At 45.2% G+C, this 21,008-nt stretch overlaps 1 long non-coding RNA gene and 1 pseudogene across 1 annotated transcript; one reads left to right on the top strand and one right to left on the bottom strand.

Annotated features, from left to right (window-relative positions):
* Window positions 1–8,958: 8,958 nt before the first annotated feature.
* Window positions 8,959–9,425, bottom strand: LOC123367103 (annotated as a pseudogene).
* Window positions 9,426–11,602: 2,177 nt separating this feature from the next.
* On the top strand, window positions 11,603–19,473 carry LOC123367104. The gene is made up of 4 exons (XR_006578307.1): window positions 11,603–11,749; window positions 12,940–13,307; window positions 15,386–15,693; window positions 18,985–19,473. It is a non-coding gene; the product is annotated as an uncharacterized LOC123367104 (long non-coding RNA).
* The last annotated feature ends 1,535 nt before the right edge of the window (window positions 19,474–21,008 follow it).

The raw sequence follows: 21,008 nt of genomic DNA, 5'->3' as shown, positions 1-21,008 counted from the left end.
CCTGGTCCATCCTGTGTAGCTTGCCCACATTAGTACATTAATGATTGTCTACCAAACTCCCTGGGACTGGTGAGGATTCACTGTTTCACAAGTGTAAGCAGGGTCTAAATGAGCTCTCCCCTGACATCTAGTGACAAATGGGTGGTGGGGGGGAAGATTCAAAACCAAACCATATTTACATAGACACACTTTCTCTGCCTAGGTGTTCAGCTGGCAGAGCTGCTTTGCCAAAGGAATCAATGTTGGCTGATTTGGGGTTACAATTCACTTTTGTATCAAATGCTGGTGTAATGAAATATTATCCTTATTGTATGAGACAAGGGAAGCTGAACTACACTCAGTATATGCTGATTGAGGGGGTCACCCTAGATTGAACCTCACTTGCTCAGTAGGAGGATAGAAATGCCAAATTTCAGCAAAATATAGCAGGGGTGGATTTTAATCAGGGGTGTTCCTACCTGAAGGCAAGGCTGCTGCTTAAATACCATTTGGTCCTCCTTTTTCCAGTGTATAAGACAGAGCTGATAGGCCTCAGTCAAGAGTCCTTATTTCTGTTCAGTGATTACTAGAACTGAAATCACTAATGAGTAGGTGTAGGGACTACGTCTTAGATGTGGTGGGGGGATAGTGTTGTATGAAAGACACTGAAGGAGTAGCAGCTGAGATGTTAAGCTCAGTTCTTAGTGACTTCAGCGGATATGGGGTGGACCCTCAGAATGCAGCTTTGCAGAAGTGGCAAAGCAGCAGCAGCAGCAGCAGAGATAACAGTGGCTGTGGTAGAGTATGATAGCATGTGGTAGCACAGATAGCAGCAGCCGTGAGCAAGTTGCAAAATTGGCAGCAGATACATTGCTTGGTGAACTTCCTCCTCCCTTTTCAGGGCTGGGAGGTGAATGACTCTCTGAACTCTGGATCTTCCTTGACCAAGGACAACTAACTGTGAGTGGGGTGAAGCAGAGAGAAACAGGAGTGGCGTGTTAAAGGGACATTCATTTGTCAGACTTTCACATCACAACACTGCCCAATGCATTGTGGGGTAAGTGCTTGCTTAAGGTTACATGCTTCCAAATCGTGCTTGTGGTTTTTTTCCCAAACTAATGCTGGATTCCCTTTGCCTTTTATTAAGTTTTCCTTTGTAATGCACAGGCTTAGTGCTTGCAAGCGGGGAAGTGTTGCCTCATAGAGGAGCCCAGGAGTGGTGTTTAGTTTTCCCACATTACAGAGTGGGCGCTTGAGCCGGTTCTGCTTTGTATTAAGAGGAACCCCTAGATATTGAACCCAACCCTTGTTACTGACTCCATCTGGCAGAAGAGTTACACAAGGAAGACATAAGAATAGCAGTGTATGGTAAAATTCCTCAGTTAATGTAGAAAATGAGGCGAGTCGGCAATATTTTGAAAGACTGGAACACTATTTTCTTGCAAATGAGATTATAGATGAGGACAAATGGAGACCAATTTTCCTCAGGGTCAGTGGTTGCAAAACCTACTCTCGCTTAAGGAGTTTGTTACAACCTCAGAAACCTGGAGCTAAAAGTTTAGAAGACCTGCAAAATATCTTAACAGAGCACTACACCCTAAAGCTAAACATTATTGTGGAATATTTCAAGTTTCATACTAGAATGAGGCATCAAGGTGAAACTGAATCTGTGTATGTGTCAGAGCTAAAAAGATTAACGGAATATTGCTCATTTGGAAAAGTCCTAGAGGACATTCTGCAGGACAGATTTGTTTGTGGCTTTGATAATGAGAGAATTCAAAGAAGATTGCTGGCAGAGGAGAACTCAACCTGGCTGAAAGCAGTAGAATTAGCAACAACAATGGAAGCAGCATTTTTTTTTAAAGTACAACATTTTCACTTAGAATTCAGGGCAAATCAAACTGACTCAATAAAAAATACAAAGCCAGCAGCAAAAGACTCAGACTCCTGAGAGGTATTTCTGCTGTGGAGGAGCTCATATTGCATCAGTTTATAAACTTAAAACAGCTCAGTGTTATAAATGCCTCAAGATTGGACACGTGACCAGAAAAAGCGAAGGTGACTATCAAGCACAGGAGGGTAGATTACAAAAGATCAGAGGAAAAGAGAAAGCAGAGGGCTTTTTATCTTGGTGGGGGGGGACAGAAAATGTGGTACATACTGTGCATTGTCTAAAAGTGAAGAAAGTGGGACCTTAGGAAGTAATGGTATAATTAAACAATCAGTCAATCCAAATGGAATTAGATACAGAGACTTCAGCTACGGTGAGCAATGAATATACATGTAACACCTCCTGGGTGTGGTGTTCTGTTCCCTCTTGTGGCACCAGGCCCACTTAGAGCTTGAGTCTGCTACAGCCTTAGCTAAGGGCCATATGGCTTTTAGCTCATGTAGTAGAGGCTCATGCACTGAGCTCCGGAGGCCCCAGGCTCAATCCTGCCCACTGACAACCGGGGGTCTGTTGGTGTTATATACAGATCAGCAATGCAAAGCAGGATTGAATATAAAAGTGACACTGCACACATACATTGGAGAACCCATATAGGTGGAAGGTTTTTGTGCTTGTCCCTGTAAAGAAAAAGTTACCACTCCTGAGGTGAGGATCTGCTGGGCTAGGACCTGGGTCTGCATATCCCTGTGCTGTGAGCATTGTGGAGCCAAGTAGTACTGGATGTCCTGCCCACAGAGGACCTGACTAGCAGAGCCCACCATGTTCTTTATTGCCCCCAGCATGCTATTTTAGGCCTATGGGAAACACCAGTAGGCTGTTTGTGCAACAAGGCAAATCCTTGACTTGCTTCTGAGACAGATCCTGCTTTGTTCCTGCATCCTTGTGTAACCCAAGGTCCAGTGTGCTTCAACAGCAGCCAGGGGAACTACATGTTGTGGACAACAAACTTCTGCATGTTGGGAGAACTTCCTGGTTCCTACCAGGATGTACCCTCTGCCCCTGCACAGCAGGAGGTCTCAGCACTGACTGAGATGGGAGCACATAGCAGGCAAGCAAAGAGGAGGCTTCTGGACTGTAATACTGTTCTATGTTCTTTACAGAATAAAGCCTTGTTCCTGGTGGTTTGTCTGAATGGGTCTGGTCTGAGGTGAACACACACTGACTCACAACACAAAGCACACAAAGGAGCTTCAGACCCAGTTTACCAAAGTTGTGTAAAAAGTTACAAGGCAGGCTTCCCCTATCTTGAACAACCTCATACTGAGCCAGTGAATAGGAAGGGGGCTACACCTGCCGTATCCCAGCCTCTGTCCTGCCTCAGACCCAGCTCTGCTCTGCCTTCCTTGACTCCAGGTAACCGACTTCTGACTCTTGATTTTGATTCCTGGTGCTAACTCTGGTCTGGCCCTTGACTCTGGCATCTAGCTTCTGACTCTGGTTCTGAGCCTCAGTCCCATTTCCCAGCCCTGACTCCTGCTCCAACCAGTGGACCTGACCACCCACGTTCCTAATGACCTGGGGACAAATGTAAAATCTGTTAGGCAGAGATTGGTTGCAAGAACTAAAACTGAATTGGGAGGAAATGGTCAAATTAGACCCTAGCAAAACACAGCACTCCTCGACACTCACCTACACATTTTTAAAGAAGGGTTAGGGACCCTGGATGATATAATGCCCAGGATTTATACCCGGGATGGGGTCAAGCCAAAATACCTTAAAGTAAGTCCACTTCCTTATGCCCTCACAGAAAACATAGCAGTATAGACACTATTGAGGACTTCTATTAGTATAATAGATTGCAATATCAGCAGCACATTAATTTTCCAGTGGGCCATGGAACTTTTGCTGAAAGGTGTCCCATGCATTTTAGTGAGGATTGATGACATTCTCATCACAGGCAGTGTGGACATTCTCAACACTGGCAAAGGTACTTCAAATATTTGAAGGCCATGGGACTTTGCTTACAAGAAAGTAAGGGCTTTTTAAATAAAGAACATATAACATCTATAAGAATGGCCATACTTGTCCAACCAATGGTCTGTCTAGCCTGGTATCCTGTCTTTGACTGTGACCAATGCCAGATGCTTCAGCATGAATGAACAGAACAGGGCAATCATCAAGTGATCCATCTCCTGTCATCTAGTCCCAGAATTTGGCAGTCAGAGACTTAGGGACAACCTGACCAGCTTAGCTAATAGCCTTGGCTAATAGCCTCGAGAGGTCATCTAGTCCAGTCCCTTGCACTCAAGGCAGAACTAAGTATTATCTACACCATCCCTGACAGGTGTTTGTCCAACCTGCTCTTAAAAATCCCAAATGATGGAGATTCCACTACCTCCCTAGGCAATTAATTCCAGTGCTTAACCATTCTGACAGTTAGGGTTAGATGCATGTGAAGAAGTGAGGTTTTTTACCCATGAAAGCTTATACCCAAATAAATCTGTTAGTCTTTAAGGTGCCACCGGACTCCTTGTTGTTTCTGACAGTTAGGAAGTTTTTCCTAATGTCCAACTTAAACTGCCCTTGCTGCAATTTAAGCCCATTGCTTTTTGGAGGTTAAGAAGAACAATTTTTCTCCCTCATCCTTGTAACAACCTTTTACATACTTGAAAACTGTTATCATGTCCCCTCTCAGTCTTGTCTTCTCCTGACTAAACGAACCCAATTTTTTCAATCATCCCTCATAGGGCATGTTTTCTAGACCTTTAATCATTTTTGTTGCTCTTCTCTGGACTTTCTCCAATTTGTCCGTTTCAGGAAAGATGGGTGGTGCCCAGAACTGGATACAATACTCCAGTTGAGGCCTATTCAGCATGGAGTAGAACAGAAGAATTACTTCTCATGTCTTTCTTCCAATACTCCTGCTAATACATCACAGAAAGATGTTTTCTTTTTTTTTTGCAACACCATTACACTGTTGATTCATATTTAGCTTGTGATCCACTATGACTCCCAGATCTATTTCTGCAGTACTCCTTCCTAGGCAGTCATTTCCCATTTTGTATGTGTGCAACTGATTGTTCATTCCTAAGTGGAGTACTTTGCATTAGTCCTCATTGAATTTCATCCTATTTACTTCAGACCATTTCTTCAGTTTGTCCAGATCAATTTGAATTTTAATCCTAGCCTCCAAAGCACTTGCAACCCCTGCCAGCTTGGTATTGTCTGCAAACTTTATAAGTGTACTCTATATGCCATTATCTAAATCATTGATGAAGATATTGAACAGAATCGGACCCAGAACTGATCCCTGCGGGACCCCACTCCTTATGCCTTTCAAGCATGACACTGAACCCCTGATAACTATTCTCTGAGAATGATTTTCCAACCAGTTATGCACCCACCTTATACTAGTTCCATCTAGGTTGTATTTCCCTAATTTCTTTATGAGAAGGTCATGCAAGACGGTATCAAAAGCCTTACTAAAGCCAAGATATACCACATCTACTGCTTCCCCCCATCCACGAGGCTTGTTACCCTGTCAAATAAAGCTATCAAGTTGGTTTGACACAATTTGTTCTTGACAAATCCATGCTGATTGTTATTTATCACCTTATTATCTTCTAGGTGTTTGCAAATTGATTGCTTAATTATTTGCTCCATTATCTTTCCGGGTACAGAAGTTAAGCTGACTGGTCTGTAATTCCCCGGGTTGTCCTTATTTCCCTTTTTTATAGATGGGCACTATGTTTGCCCTTTTCCAGTCTTCTGGAATGTCTCCCGTCTTCCTTGACTTCCCAAAGATAATTGCTAATGGCTCAGATATCTCCTCAGCCAGCTCCTTGAGTATTCTAGGATGCATTTAAGCAGGCCCTGGTGATCTGAAGACCTCTAACTTGTCTAAGGCCTGGTCTACACTAGGGTGGGGGGTCGAACTAAGGTACACGACTTCAGCTACGCGAATAGCGTAGCTGAAGTCGAACTACCTTAGTTCGAACTTCTTACCTGTCCAGACGCCACGGGATCGAAGTCCACGGCTCCCCCGTCGACTCCGCCACTGCCGTTTGCGGTGGTGGAGTTCCGGAGTCAACGGGAGCGTGTTCGGAGTTCGAACTATCACGTCTAGATTAGATGCGATAGTTCGAACTCCGAGAAGTCGAACGCTACGCGTCGACCCGGCAGGTAAGTATAGACCTACTCTAAGAAAGTAATTCATCCTCCATGAACTATTTTTGATTTTTTTTAACCCAGTTATACTTTTGGCCTTCACAACATCCCTTGGCAATGAGTTCCACAGGCTGATACTGTGTTGTGTGAAGAAATACTTCCTCGTGTTTGCTTTAAACCTCCTGCCTATTAATTTCATTGGGTAACCACTGGTTCTTGTGTAATGTGAAGGGGTAAATTCACTTTCTTCACTTATTCACTTTCTGCACATCAGTCATGATTTATAGACCTCTATTATATCCCCCATTAGTCATCTCTTTTCTAAGATTAATAGTCCCAAACTCTTTAATCTCTCCTCATAAAGAAGATGTTCCATATCCCTAATCATTTTTGTTGCCCTTCTCTGTACCTTTTCCAATTCTAATGTCTTTTTTGAGCTGGGGTGACAAGAACTGTGCACAGTATTCAAGGTTTATATAGTGGCATCATGATAGATAATAAGACAGTAAATATCTCTTTCCTAATGGTTCTTCAGACTTGCCACCAAAAAGAATTGCTCGGGTGTGGGAATCTCCCTCACATCTTCTACAGTGAAGATTGAAACAAAGAATTAATTTAGCTTCTCTGCAGTGGCCTCGTCTTCCTTAAATGCTCCTTTAACAACTTGATCACCTATTGGTCCCACTGATTGTTGGCAGGCTTCCTGCTTTTGATGTACTTAATCATTTTTTCCTGTTAGTTTTTATATCTTTTGCTAATTACTCTTAAAAAAATGTTTGGCCTGCCTAGCTATACTTTTACACTTGACTTGTCAGAGTTTATGCTTCTTTCTACTTTTTTCTCAGTGGGATTTGACTTTGAATTTTTAAAAGATGTCTCTTTGTCTGTAACCATCTTTTACTCTGTTTAGTCAAGGTGGCATTTTTTTGGTACTACTATTTTTTTTTCTTTTTAATTTGGGCTATACATTAAATTTGAGCCTCTATTATGGTGTTTGCTGTTTTGGGGTTGTTTTTTTTTAAAGTTTCCATACAACTTTCAGGTATTTCACTCTTGTGACTGTTGCTTTTAATTTCCATTTAACTAGCTTCCTTATTTTTATGTAGTTCCCATTTTTGGAGATAAATGCTACTATGGTGTTCTTCTTTGGTACCTCCTGCCACCCCCGCATGCTTGAAAAACAATACTATAACAGTAGGAATTCTCATCCATAGAGATTCTATGGTACAGTTGATTAATTTAAGATTTGTATTATATTTGACTATACACTTTCTTTCACATATAGTGTCACTCCCCCAGAAGCACAACTTACTCTGTCATTCCTATATATTTTGTACCCTGGCATTACCTTTTGATTATCCCTTTTGATTATCCTTGTTCCACCAAGTTTCTCTGGTGCTTATTATACCAATATCCTCATTTAATACCAGGAACTCAAGTTTACCATCTTAGTATTTAGACTTCTTGCATTTGTATACAAGCACTTACTTGTCTGCCTTCATGTGATATAATTGCATGGGACTCTCTTTCATTTGACTGTTTCTCTTCAGCTCCTATCAGCTTCCATCCTTTCTTCTTTATTAGGATATAGAGAATCCCCATTAACAGATCCTCCTGTAAAGGATATATCTGTTGGCTTGTCTCCGAGGCCTCTGTTTTAATTTTACATGCCAGCAAGCTGGTTCCATTTTGGTTAAGATGGAGCCCATCCTTCCTGTATAGGCTTCTCTTTTCCTAAAAGGTTCCCCAATTCCTAAAAACAAACAAACAAAAACAAACAAACAAACAAAAAACCCATAAAACACTCCTCCCTATCCTTATCAAATCCATGGGTTGAGACCATGCAGTTCTGCCTGTCTACCTGGCCCTACTCTTGGAACTGGAAGTATTTCAGAGAATGCTACCAAGGAGGTCCTTGACTTCAGTCTCTTAGTAACAGCCTAAATTTGGCCTCCAGGCTTACCTTTCCCAATGGTACCTAGATGTACTGTGACCACAAGCTCCTCCCCAGACCTGCACATATGTCTGTTTAGATTTCTTGAGAGATCTGCAACCTTCACACACAGCAAGGAATTTACCATGAGGTTCTCCTGGTCATCACAAACTCAACTATCTAGATTTCTAGGAACTGAATCCTCCATTACTATTACCTATCTGTTTCTAATAACTGTGGTCCCCCTCTCCCAGAGGAGTACCTGCAGTGCGAGAGGGTACCATGACATCATCTGGAAGGAGGGCCCCAACTAGGAGATCATTTCCCTCTATTCCAGTTTGATGCTCTTCTTCCCTGAGACTTTCATCCTCCTCAACAGCACGGAAGTGGCCAGATTAGGGGAGGCCCTGATATACTGTATCCCATGAAGTCTCAGCTATGGAGCTCTCTGTCTCCCTTAGCTCCTCCAGCTCAGCCACTCTGGCCTCTACAGCCCATACTCTCTCTGTCTCTGAGGGCAATGAGCTGCTTGCACCAAATGCACACACATGTCACCCGCCCACAACGCATGTAATCAGACATGCATTCAGTGTGATAAACTGGTAACACCTGTTCTGCTGCTGGACTTCTGCCTGCATTATTTTTCAATCTTGCAGCATTTTTTTGGTTTGGTGGTGGTTGTTATTTTTTTTTTTAGAGGGTGGGGGAAAGGTGTTTCTTCACCTACATTTAGAGAATGTTTGGTGTATCTGGCTCTCTCTCACTCCCTCTCTAAACTCCCTTGCAAAATGCCCCTGTTTTCAGCTCTTGCTTACTAGCTCCTCTGGTCACTTTTTTTCCCCCTGGGAAACTTTTGTTTTCTTTAATTGATCAAAATGATATATCGGCATCAATCTGTCTCATGCCATTTGTACAAACGGGCGGAGGGAGGGGAGCCAGGCCCAGCCCCAGTCCATGGCTTCTGCACATCGACCACAGAATCCCCTAATTACTCCAAGGCTTTTACAAGGGCCTCACCTGCTTCTACGTTAATCTGGGCTTCTACTTTAGCCATTCCATCAGGTGCTGTACCCAGCTGGGATAAGGCCTTATCCAGATTTGATTTAGCAGTAGCGAGAGCCAGCATGTCAAAAGTGGCCACCTCTTCTGCCAGCAGCTGCACAAAGTACTTGGTTGCTGTGCCATGCTCGGCAAAGACCGTCACAACTCCAGGATTCAGGACCTGCAGGGTGGGAACGTGAGCCGCCAAGATGCCAAAGGAGCCACTCAGTGTGGGAACATCCACCTGCTTCACAATGGCTTCGTTGTTTTCAACACCTGCGTGGGCAAGGCGAAGGTGAAGGACATCTGGGCTGAGCCGGCGGCCGCCTCGGCATAAGAGTGAGCTGGGGCCTGGAGGCCAGGCAGGTACAGGGCACGGGGCCCGAGGGCCAGGAGTTGGCGAGCAGGCAGCATGGTGAGGACCAGGGTGAGCACAGAGCAGAGCAGGGAGGCCACCCAGGGTCACTTTGGAGATGGCTTTTTAAAACCCTGAGTAGTCCCACCCACTGTTTAAGGGCTCCTAAAGGGATTAAGGATCAAGAGTCATTATGAGACCAGAAGTGGTGTACCCGGGCTACAAAATAGACAATGAGAGGATTCACTCTGTAGCAGATCACATCAGAGCAATTAATCAGGCTCCTGCCCCTTAGAACACAGCTGAGCTACAAGCCTACTTTGGTATGTTAAATTATTATTACAGGTCTCTTCCAAATGCTTCAGTCCTTTTAGAGCCCTTGCATCAACTCCTAAGGAAGAAGCTCCCCAGGTATTGGGGGGCGGGGTGTGGGGGGGGAATAGGAGGAGAACGCTTTCCAGGAGTCTAAAATCTACTCAAAATCTTTAAACTAGTTCATTTTGACCCCAGGCAAAGAATTAATCCTATCCTATGATGCTTCCTGATATATGATATAGGGACAACTTTATCAGAGAATGGCCAATTGGCTATGTCTCCAGATCACTGACTAAAGCTGGATGGGGTTGTTTTCAGTTAGAGATATATCATTTTTAGAATACAAAAATTCATCATAGGCTCATAGACTATCAGGGTTAGAAGAAACCTCAGGAGGTCATCTAGTCCAACCCCCTGCTCAAAGCAGGACCAACCCCAACCAAATCATCCCAGCCAGGGCTTTGTCAAACCAGGCCTTAAAAACCTCTAAAGATGAAGATTCCACCACCTCCCTAGGTAACCTAATCCAGTGTTTCACCACCCTCGTAGTGAAATAGTGTTTCCTAATATCCATCCTAGACCTCACCCCATTGTAACTTGAGACCATTGCTTCTTGTTCTGTCATCCGCCATCGCTGAGAACAGCCTGGCTCCATCCTCTTTGGAACCCCCTTTCAGGTAGTTGAAGGCTGCTATCAAATCCTCCCTCACTCTTCTGCAGACTAAATAAGCCCTATTCCCTTGGCCTCTCCTCATAAGTCATTTGCCCCAGCCCTCCATTGGACTCTCTCCTATTTGTCCACATCCTTTCTGTAGTGGGGGCCCAAACTGGATGCAGATGTGGCCTCACCAGTGCCAAATAGAGGGGAATAATCACTTTCCTCGATCTGCTGGCAATGTTCCCAATAATGCAGGCCAATATGATGTTAGCCAGGAACACTGTTGACTCATATCCAGCTTCTCGTCCACTATAATCCCCAGGTCCTTTTCTGCAGAACTGCCGCTTAGCCAGTTGGTCCCCAGCCTGTAGCAGTGCATGGGATTCTTCCCCCCTAAGTGCAGGACTCTGCACTTGTCTTTGTTGAAGCTCATCAGATTTCTTTTGGCCCAATCCTCCAGTTTGTCGGACTCTTGCATCCAACAAAGTGGGTATTCACCCACGAAAGCTCATGCTGCAAAACGTCTGTTAGTCTATAAGGTGCCACAGGATTCTTTGCTGCTTTTACAGTTTGTCTAGGTCACTCTGGATCCTATCCCTACCCTCCAGTGTATCTACCTCTTCCCCCAGCTTACTGTCATCCTCAAAGTTGCAATCCATCCCATCATCCAGATCATTAATGAAGCTGTTGAACAGGAGTATTTGCCACACACCATGGACCAAATTTTACAGGCATGGAGTTTAAAAACTTTATGAGCAAATATGGGATTAAACATATTCAAATTTCTCCATTGTAGGCCTGAGACCTGATCACCCCCATCCTATATTAAACCAGCCCTGGGTGAAACTCAGGGAGTTCACAACCAAAATTGAAAAAAGAATGTTCTGCTGCTGATAAAGTGCCCCCATCTCAGAAATATCCCTAACGAGAGTTATAACCAATAAGGTTGTAAAGTAGGGACACCCAGGCTCTGAGAAATTAGGGAGAATACAGAAAGAGACTCAACAAATGGTAAAATAAGCTCTAACCGTAGTTTTTATGCTGACCATCTGCATAAACAGAGAAGGTCACAACTAAATTACAATTTGTGCATGAAAGATCAAATGTAAAAACTTGGGTGGTAAGGAGGACACATGGGTGCCAGTGTGTAACTGGGTAAAAGTTTGTGATTTAGGAGTGTGGCTAATGTGATAGGTTTAATAAATTTGAAGGAGGGAGCTAGTTTTACCTATACAACGTAAATGAAAAACAATGCTCTTTGGGAACCATTTCAGGACCTCAGTTCAACATCAAGCTGCTGGAACTCCGACCCCTCTGCACACCTGCGACGAGCAGAGGCATCGCCGGGAACCCCTAGATGAATGAATCCTGACTGGCCAGCGGGTGAAACATGTCAGTATATTGGGAGTGGTGAGCATAAGAGAGTTGCTTGGTATATATATTCTTTGTGTGTTGCTAATAAATAGATGTTTAGAAAACAGCTGTTTAAGGCTTTTTCACTGGGAAAAGGTTCTGCAGACCCGTAAATCCCTGAGCCCCAAGGGAAAGGATGGGTACTTAAATTGACCAGGTTTCTTCCTGAGCCCAGTGGGTAAGGATAGGTACCTTACACCCTGAGTCCTTGGAAAGGACAGAGCGGGGGTGCCTACCTTGACCGGGTCACACCTTGAGCCCTTGGCAGCCTATTGACAGGGTGCTCTAGATTTTTGCGGGTAACACTGTTGTTGTCAAGTGTGTATGTGTTCTCTCTATGTGCTGTCCTGGCTCTGCACAGATAGCCAGCCCAGCAGACCTTGGAGAACTGCTCAGAAAGACTACAGACTTGGTTTAGTGGTGAAGGTGCTCGGACGGGTTTATTGTCAATAAATCACAGTCTTAGTTCCCTGGATCAATGTCTACAGGTAAACTAATGGACCAGCTCAGTCAGCAGTGGGACTTTCTGCTATCCTCTAGGCTCTAGACCTGACAAAGAGTCAAGGTGACGTACCCCAACATTTATAGATTGAGACAAACAGAGCTGGCTCCAGGCACCAGCGTAGGAAGCTGGTGCTTGAGGCGGTCAATTCAAAGGGGTGGCACTCCATCCGGTATCGGGGCAGCACATCCGGGTCTTCAGTGGGAATTCGGTGGCAGGTCCCTCATTCCCTCTCTTCCTCTTTGAGTTGCTGCCGAAGAGGAAGAGAGGGAGGACCTGCTGCCGAATTGCCGCCGAAGAAGTGGCGTGATAAACCTGCCACCAAAGTGCTGCCGCTCGTCTTTTTTTTTTTTTTGCCACTCCTGGAGCTGGCCCTGGAGACAAACAATCTGGGATAAAAAAATCTTGTGTATCACCTTACGTGTTTCATGATATGTTTATCTCCTGATGCTTCAAACTAAACATCCCTATTCATCACCTCTGTCAAACCATCTTATTTTGTGGTAGGTTGGGGTGTTCTTGTGCTAGCTTGCTGGAATGTGTTTACTCATTCAGTGTGTTTTAGCAATGCTAGCAATACCTGTGTCAAGTTAATGTACCAGATGCTGAACTTGCAGACAAGCATCTGCTTTCTAACAGAGCCTGACTTTTGCTCATAGCCTAACTTTTGCTGATTTTGTTTCAGGCCTCAGGCCTTGCCCCAGGCCCGTGCACACTCGCTCTCTCCCTCCTATACCCTTATCATCAAGTTTCCAGTGGCCTAGCAGAGGGAGCAGTAAGGACTTTTAATGAGGGGATGAAGATGATGGAAACTTGGAAACAAAGCTGGGTTGCTTCCTTTAGAAATACAAAACCACTCCTCAAACTACAACAGGCATTAGCTCATCCCATTGTTTGATGGGGAGGAAGATAAGAATTCATTGGGACTCAATCCATCACAGCATGGTGGGAAGTGTTGAGGAAGCAAGCTTTTCAAAAACATAACCTTGACAGAGCTGGACCCAACAGACCTATACCAAAAGTTTCAACACTCCCCAGCCACTGGGGATTCAGGTACCATCTTAAAGCAAACTGGACCTTATCTTTTAAAGTCTGCTTATTAAGTGATGGTCAAGTCGTAAGATGACATCACGTGCAGCCACCAGAGCCTTTCCCATTGGGTGGTGACTACCTGGAGGAGCCTAATCTAGAAGAGGATGCAGTGTGAATAGAAATGACCGAGAGGGAGAACTACGGGACCAGGAGAATGGGGGAAGTGGGTCTTCCCCCGCCCCCGACCCCAAGCAGAGGTGTCCCTGGGTACCATGGAAAGACACTACTCCATGATAGAGATGAGCCCTGTATTATTTAAAAGACTACATATGGGCTGTAAATTAAGAGTGAATAGATGTAGTAATGTGATTAACTGGGTTACTTAGGCCTGGTCTACACTGGAGGGGAATTTATCTAAGTTATGCAACTTCAGCTATATGAATAATGTAGCTGAAGTCGACATACTTAGATCGACTTACCATGGTGTCTTCACCGTGGTGAGTCGACTGCCACCGCTCCCCCGTCGACTGTGCCTAAACCTCTAGCGGCGGGGGAGTACAGGAGTCGATGGGAGAGCGCTTGGGGATTGATTTATCGCGTCTAGACTAGACGCGATAAATGGATTGATCGCTGCCCGCCAATCCAGATGGTAATGAAGACATACCCTCAGAGTATAACTCCACTCCTCCCTTACTTCCTGTTTAATTAGTATGTGTTTTCCTTGCTACACCACTCTGTACGTAGTTGAATAAAGCAGCACATTCTTAGTCTGCAGTTCTATAATTACTGGGTGTTTCTTGTGTACTGAGTGATCCCCTTTACCAAAGCTTTGAAAGTGGATAGGGCGGACTTTGTGTCCAGTAGGAGGGGAAAGGGTTTTGTGCCTGGGGGAGATGTGTTCTCGGTGAACAGGATTTTGTGTGTCACTCCATTATGCAAAATGCTAGTGGGGAAAGACCAGTGTCTGTGGTAGGGTTGCCAGGTGGCCAGTTTTCAGCCAGAACGCCCAGTTGAAAAGGGACCTTGGAACCTCCGGTCAGCACCATTGACTGAGCCATTAAAAGTCCAGTTGGCGGCACAGTGGGGCTAAGGCAGGCTCCCTGTTTGCCTGGCTCTGCATAGCTTCCTGGAAGCGGTCCGCATGTCCATCTGGCTCCTAAGTGCAGGGGCAGCCAGGGAAGCTCCATACACTGCTCCTGCCCCAAGCGCCGGCTCCACAGCTCCCATTGGCTGGGAACCACAGCCAATGGGAGCTGCGGGGGCAGCACACACTGTGAAAAGCCACCTGGCCACCCACCTCTGTCAGAAATGCCAGACACTTCCGGAAGTGTGGAGCCAGGGCAGGCAGGGAGTGCTGCACTGCCGACTGGGAGCCACCTGAGGTAAGTGCCACCCATCCAGAGCCAAAACCCCTGCCTCAGGTCAGAACCCCTCCCACACCCTAACTCCCTCCCAGACCCATACCCCAATCCCCTGTTCCAGCCTTGAGTCCCCTCCCGGAGCCCACACCCTGCACCTCTTCCCAACCCCTACCTCAGCCCTGAGCTCCCTCCCGCACCCAAACTCCTTCCCAGAGCCCTCACCCCAAACTTCCCCATGCATTCCAAACCACTTGAGCCCTCTCCTGCACCCCAAACCCTTCAGCCCCACTCCAGAGCCTGCACCGCCAGCCAGAGCCTGCACCCCCTCCCACACCCCAACCCACTGCCCCAGCTCTGAGCCCGCTCCCACACTCCAAACCTCTTGTCCCCATCCCGGAGCTCCCTCCTTATCTCTCATCCCCAGAGCCTGCACCCCCAGCTGGAGCCCTCATCTCCTTCCACACCCTAACCCCTTGCCCCAGCCCAATGAAAGTGAGTGAGGATGGGGGAGTATGAGCGACAGAGGGAGGAGGGCTGGCGTGAGTAGGGGAGTGGCCTCAGAAGGGGCAGGGTTTCAGGGAAGGGGTAGGGGCAGGTCAAAGATGTTCGGTTCTGTGCAATTAGAAAGTTGGCAACCATAGGCTGTGGGTCTTCAATCTCCCAAAAACCCAGGGAGGATCATTAAATAATGCTGAGTGGGTCACTATCTAACCTTTCCCCCTCTCTGCTTTCCCTCAGCCCACAGGAAGGAGGAGGCTCATGAGGCAGCAGCTGACTTGCAAGCCCATGGAAACTGCTGAAAGTGAGCAACATCCAGAGGCACGGTCTTTGGCACAGCCCTGGGACGTTCTGGAAAGTTCCTGCTATCCAGGCCTCTGACAGCCATGAATCCTGCTCTCATTCTGTGAAAGGACCAACCTCACTTTTATCCTTCAAAGGTTTAGGTGGAAACTCCTTGACTTGAAACTCATGGAGGTTCGCAATCTCCTACCCTGCAAAAGGAATGATCTGGCTCAGCTGTGAGCAGTAACTTTCGCAATACCAAGGTACCATCTCAAGGTTTCTCCTTTCAGTTTTTAAACCGTGTGTGTAATATCCAAAGGAAAAATAAAGACTTGCAGTGTTCTATGCCCCAGTGGGGATTAGTGTTAGCCTCTCGCTTGAAAGTTTGGGTGTTTGATTTTTTTTCATCAAAAAATTTGTTATCTTTAGAAATGTTGTTATTGAAGACACTTGATGCATGACTTTTTCCTCTATGCTCTTATGAAGGCTTAGAAACATTAATCCATGTTCAGAAATAATTCCCTTCCATGTAAATTTAACTGAATTTCTATAATTTTGTTATGGTAGAGAAGATAAATAGCTAATGTTTATGAAGAGCTTTGAATATGAAAAGTATCCTTATGAAAACAATAGTTTCTAGTGGCAGGTAAAGCACTGCCTCTCTAATTTAAATGCTTGAAAACTTGGTGGCTTTATTCTATTTATTTCTTTGTGGGAATCTGGCAAATATTCTTGACCTCCTTGAGTTCACTGGGTGGAATGGGACTACATAATTCATTTTTATGTTAATGAAAATGTGATATTCTTTTCCTAAGAAGTATATCCCACTGATTTTCTGAAATCAACCCAGTAAAGTCTGGCTTTGTGGCTTTATTGCAAATACAAATGTTCACTTTTTGTTGTCTTTTATCTCAGAACTGTAGTGTTATATTTGCATTTGTTCGAAGTATTCATGGATTTAGGCGATAGATGTGCATAAATGTACTAGATTAGCATTAACAAGCCAACATTTAGAATAAATCAGTGGGTCCATTCAGGTAAAGTTCTTTCCCTCCACCCTCAACTTCCAGCATTCCAGTTAATTCTGTCTTTCAGCTGAAATTAAAAGCATAAGTGATCAGGAATCTCTTGGTCCATTAATTAAAACTCCCATCAAAGTGCAAGTTTTGGCACAGTAAAGACTCAGAGATCAGACTCAGAGATCAGTTATTAGAATGTTTGTATAATCTTAATGCAGCTGAAATCCTTCCATAAATTACTTTGCAAATGTATGTATGTATAACTGGCTTTCATAATGTAGACAATCCATCTTCTTTTCATTCGCTTTTTTAAAAAACACTTTGTATTACAGTAATGCTTCTATCCCAATCAGTATTGGGAGGCCCATTGTTCTGGGTGCTGTATAAACATCTATGAAGACATGATCCCTTCTCTAAGCACCTTAAACTTTGAAGAAAGTACAGTCCAAAACATTCAAAAGCTAGGATCTATCCAGATGCCCCTAAAGTCAATTGAAAGATTCCTGTTCACTTCAGTGGGAGTAGGATCAGACTCTATATTTTCGTAGACAACTGTTGATCATGCCAATATCTTTTCATCATAAAACTGTGAAGACATAAACTGTGCTACCGTATAAGACAATCACATGTGGTTTTCATTTAACTCTGTGGTTTTGTACTGTTGATTGGTAAGTAAAATCTTTAAAAATAACCATGATAATGAAGGTCCTATCTGAGCATGCACAATTGTTTCTGAGCCCGCTGTTAATGTTTTCGGTCAGTTAAGGCCGAATTTTTAAAGCACAGCTTCTGAACTTGCTGGCTTGCTTTTCATCACTGCAAATGGCACTGCTTAGCCATTCACAAGGAGTTAAAATTTGAATGAAACATAGGAGTCAGCGCCTATGACTGGAAACCAGTCTGTTTCATCTGTGTTAGGCCTTGTCTACACAAAACAGTTTTGCCAACAGAAGAGTGGTGGTGTACACAGTGCAATGTTCTTCCCTCTGATTTACCTCTCCTGCTATGCCTACATAATAACGCCATGTCAATATGCAGCATAGAGCTTTTTGCAACAAAGTTAGAGCAACTCAGTATCACTTCACTTGCTTATGTCTCCCTAAGTGGCCTGCAGGAGGTATCCCACAATGCCCATCATGACTGCTCTGGTCATCAGTTTCAACTCTAATCTGGCCCTTCAGCTGGGTACACAGACATGGGCCCCTCCCCCTTTAAAGCTCCAGGAGTTTTTGAAATTCCACTTCCTGTTTGCTCAGCATGCAGAGTTCACATAGCATCTTCCCAGCTGACCATGCTGACTTTGCTTGCTTTCTGCAGCAAATGTGCTCCTGCCTGGCATGCGTTGGAGTTGTTGGGTCTGTGGGAGAAGAAGCTGTGCAGTTGCAGCTCTGGTCCAGCCATAGTAACTTTGATACCTACAAGCAGATTGCTTGTGGCATAGAGGAGAAGGGGCACAAAAGGGACACACAGCAGTTCTTTTCTAATATCAAGGAGCTGAGGCAGGCAAGAGAAGCCAACCATTGCTGTGGCATCGCACTGAAGACATGCCGTTTCTACAAGTAGCTGCATGCCCTCTGTGGCAGTAACCCCATGTACACCACCAGCAGTCCCTACTGTTACTTCAGGGGGACTGGAGGCAACCGCCTGCAGAGGAAACCCTGAGGATAAAGTGGTGGACAAGGAAGTAGAGTTGGATGTGGAACAGGCGACAGGATTGTCCAATGGCATAGCAAGCCAGGATCTCTTTTTTACTCCAGAGGGGGTCTAGCCAGTCCCAGTACTCCAGCTCTGGCATGCCTGAAGCAGGAGAGGGGAGCGCTGGTAAACACTCATTTTGCTTTGATACTAAACGGTGACATGAGATAGAGGTATCCGTTATTTTGTTACATGGTGCACATAGGAGAGGCGACAGAAATTAAAAACACTAGGTACTGTTTGAATTTGCTTCTTATTCCCCTGTGCAGCCATGCAGTGGGTATCCTACAGAAAAGTTTGCTAATGCACATCAGGATCTCCTGGGAATCGTCCATAGAAACTCCAGGAAATTGTCTGCTGAAGGTTCCTTGGCAGAGCTGCTGTTTCTTCCCGCATTGCAGGATACTTTGCCACATAAATTGGCAGTTATTTCTGCAGGAACCTAAGTAGCACACAAGCAAGCAGCATATGGAACCAGTCTGAAGCCACACGCATGCAGGAGATGCATGCACCCTTGCATCCTTGGTTACCCTCAGTAATGCGAATATCAGCTTTGTTCACCCCCACCTGTGCAGAATGGTGCCAGTACTCAGAGTAGTGTCCCTAGGCACTTGTAGTGATCCCCTTCTGAAACCACCCAGACCTTTTGTCCTACCTCCACCCCTTTCCTCTCCCTTCCCCCCGTCCTTCCCTGGGCTGAACTCACCATGTTTGGTGTTCTTGCTGTGCTGTGTGCTTGTGAAGGGAAAGTGAGAAAGAAGTGTATGTAACTTTTATGATTCAAGACGGTGAGTGCACTCACAATACTGATTCTGTGCATTGTTTCTTTTGCTTCTGCAGATGTGCCCTTGAGGGCCAGCTCCTACACACTGGTGCAGTGACTCTGTCAGATAAGGAGGTGAACAAGGAAGAGTAAAGAGGACCTGTTTCCAAAAGTGCTTCAATTGTCTGTCTGATCATGCGGCTAGCAAGTACAGAGCAGGGAGAGAGAAAAACTACAATGGATAGTCAGGAGAGGATTAAGGGGCAGGAGAGATGATAAAGCTCATGGAGGACACATCAGAGATGCTCAGGTCCCTGATTGCACTACAGTCGGAACATATCCCTACTTGACTCCTCCTACAACCCATACAGACTTGCATTCCAGACCCTCCATTCCTCACATGTTCCTGACCTGTTGCAGTATCCCCTGTACTCTATCCCTAGAGACATGTTCCATAATGACAGCTGGACTAACACACAGCTGTGAGAGACTCATTTCAGAGACTGCTGCTCAGTGTCATGTCCCCTGTAAGAAATGGACATGTGTGTATTGCTGTTTAATAAAAATTTAGTCTTAGAAATACAATGATTCTTTCTCTCTTTTCTTTTCTGTGCTGCACATGGTGGGTGAAGCAGAAATTTATACACAGGGGTAATTGGCACATTTGCAGACTACAGTTAATGCGCAGGCAGGACTCCATTACAAGGGTCATTCATGATGGCAAGTAAACAATGCCTGGCTGAATGCATTACAGAAAGACCCATTACTGGGGCTCATTGTCAAAATGCTGCTTCAAAGCCTCCCCGATTTGAAAAACTCCCTCCTCCGTTGAGCACCTCTAATAGCCCTGGTGTCTGGCTGCTCAAAATCAGTCACCACCAGGCAATCCAACTCAATGCTCCACCCCTGCAGAAACTTTCCCCCTTGGCTTCACAAATGTTATGCAGAGCACAGCAAGCTGTTATGACCATGGGAATATTTTCTTCATTGAGGTCTAACCTGCCAAGAAGGCAGCGTCAGCAACCCTTTAATCTTCCAAACGCACATTCAAAGGTCATTCTGCACTTGCTGAGCCTGTTTGTTGAAGCACTCCTTGCCGTTGTCAAGGTTTCCGCTTAAGGATTCATGAACCATGGCAGTAAGGAGTAGACTGGGTCTCCCAGGACCACTATTAGCATTTTCACATCACCTATTGGAATCTTCTGATCTGGAAAGAAAGTTCCTGCATGCATCTTGCTATACACATCCATGTTCCTGAAGACATGTGCATCGTGAACCATCCCTAATCATCCCACTTTGATGTCAGTAAAATGACCCCTGGTGAGCTACCAGTGTCTGCAATACCATAGGTAAGTAGCCCTTTCTGTTGATGTACTCCATCACAAAGTGGTCTGGGGCCAAAATCAAGATATGTGTGCCATCTATTGCCACGCCACAGTTAGGGAATCCCATTGCTACAACACTATCCACAATTTCCTACATGTTACCCGGAGTCACAGTCCTTTGTAGCAGAAGGTGATTAATAGCCCTTCACAGTTGCAGCACCACAACCCTCACAGTGGACTACCCACTCCCACACTGGTTTGCAACTGACTGGTGACAGTCTGGAGTTGCCAGCTTCCACACAGCAATCACCACTCACTTTTCCACCATGAGGGCAGTTCTTATTTTGGTGTTCTTGCAGCATGGTGCAGGGGCAAGCTTGGTATACAGTTCCAGGAAGATGGCTTTGCACATCCAAAAGTTCTGCAGCCACTGCTGCATCCCAAACCTGCATCATGATCCAATCGCACTACTTAGTGCTTGTTTCCCAAGCCCAGTAGTGACAGCCCAACGTGTGCAGCTGCTGAGTGAATGCTAACATCGATCTTGAATTGTTTCTTTCTATGGCACACAGCAGGGCAGGCACACAGATTCATTTTCAGATCCACAGTTCATGAAATACTGCAGGATCAGCCACGTTGTGTTCATAACATTTATCACAAGACTGGAGAGAAGTGCAGGATCCATGCTTTCAAGCAGATGGCGGGTGCAAAAAGTTTACAGGGTCAGTTGACAAATGATGTGAAACATACTCAGAAGCCCAGGGAATGATGGGATG

This window comes from Mauremys mutica, chromosome 3 (genome assembly GCF_020497125.1).
Source record: "Mauremys mutica isolate MM-2020 ecotype Southern chromosome 3, ASM2049712v1, whole genome shotgun sequence".
Taxonomy (NCBI): domain Eukaryota; kingdom Metazoa; phylum Chordata; order Testudines; family Geoemydidae; genus Mauremys; species Mauremys mutica.
The sequence above is the reverse complement of the archived record's forward strand: the minus strand, read 5'-3'. Positions and strand labels throughout refer to the sequence as shown.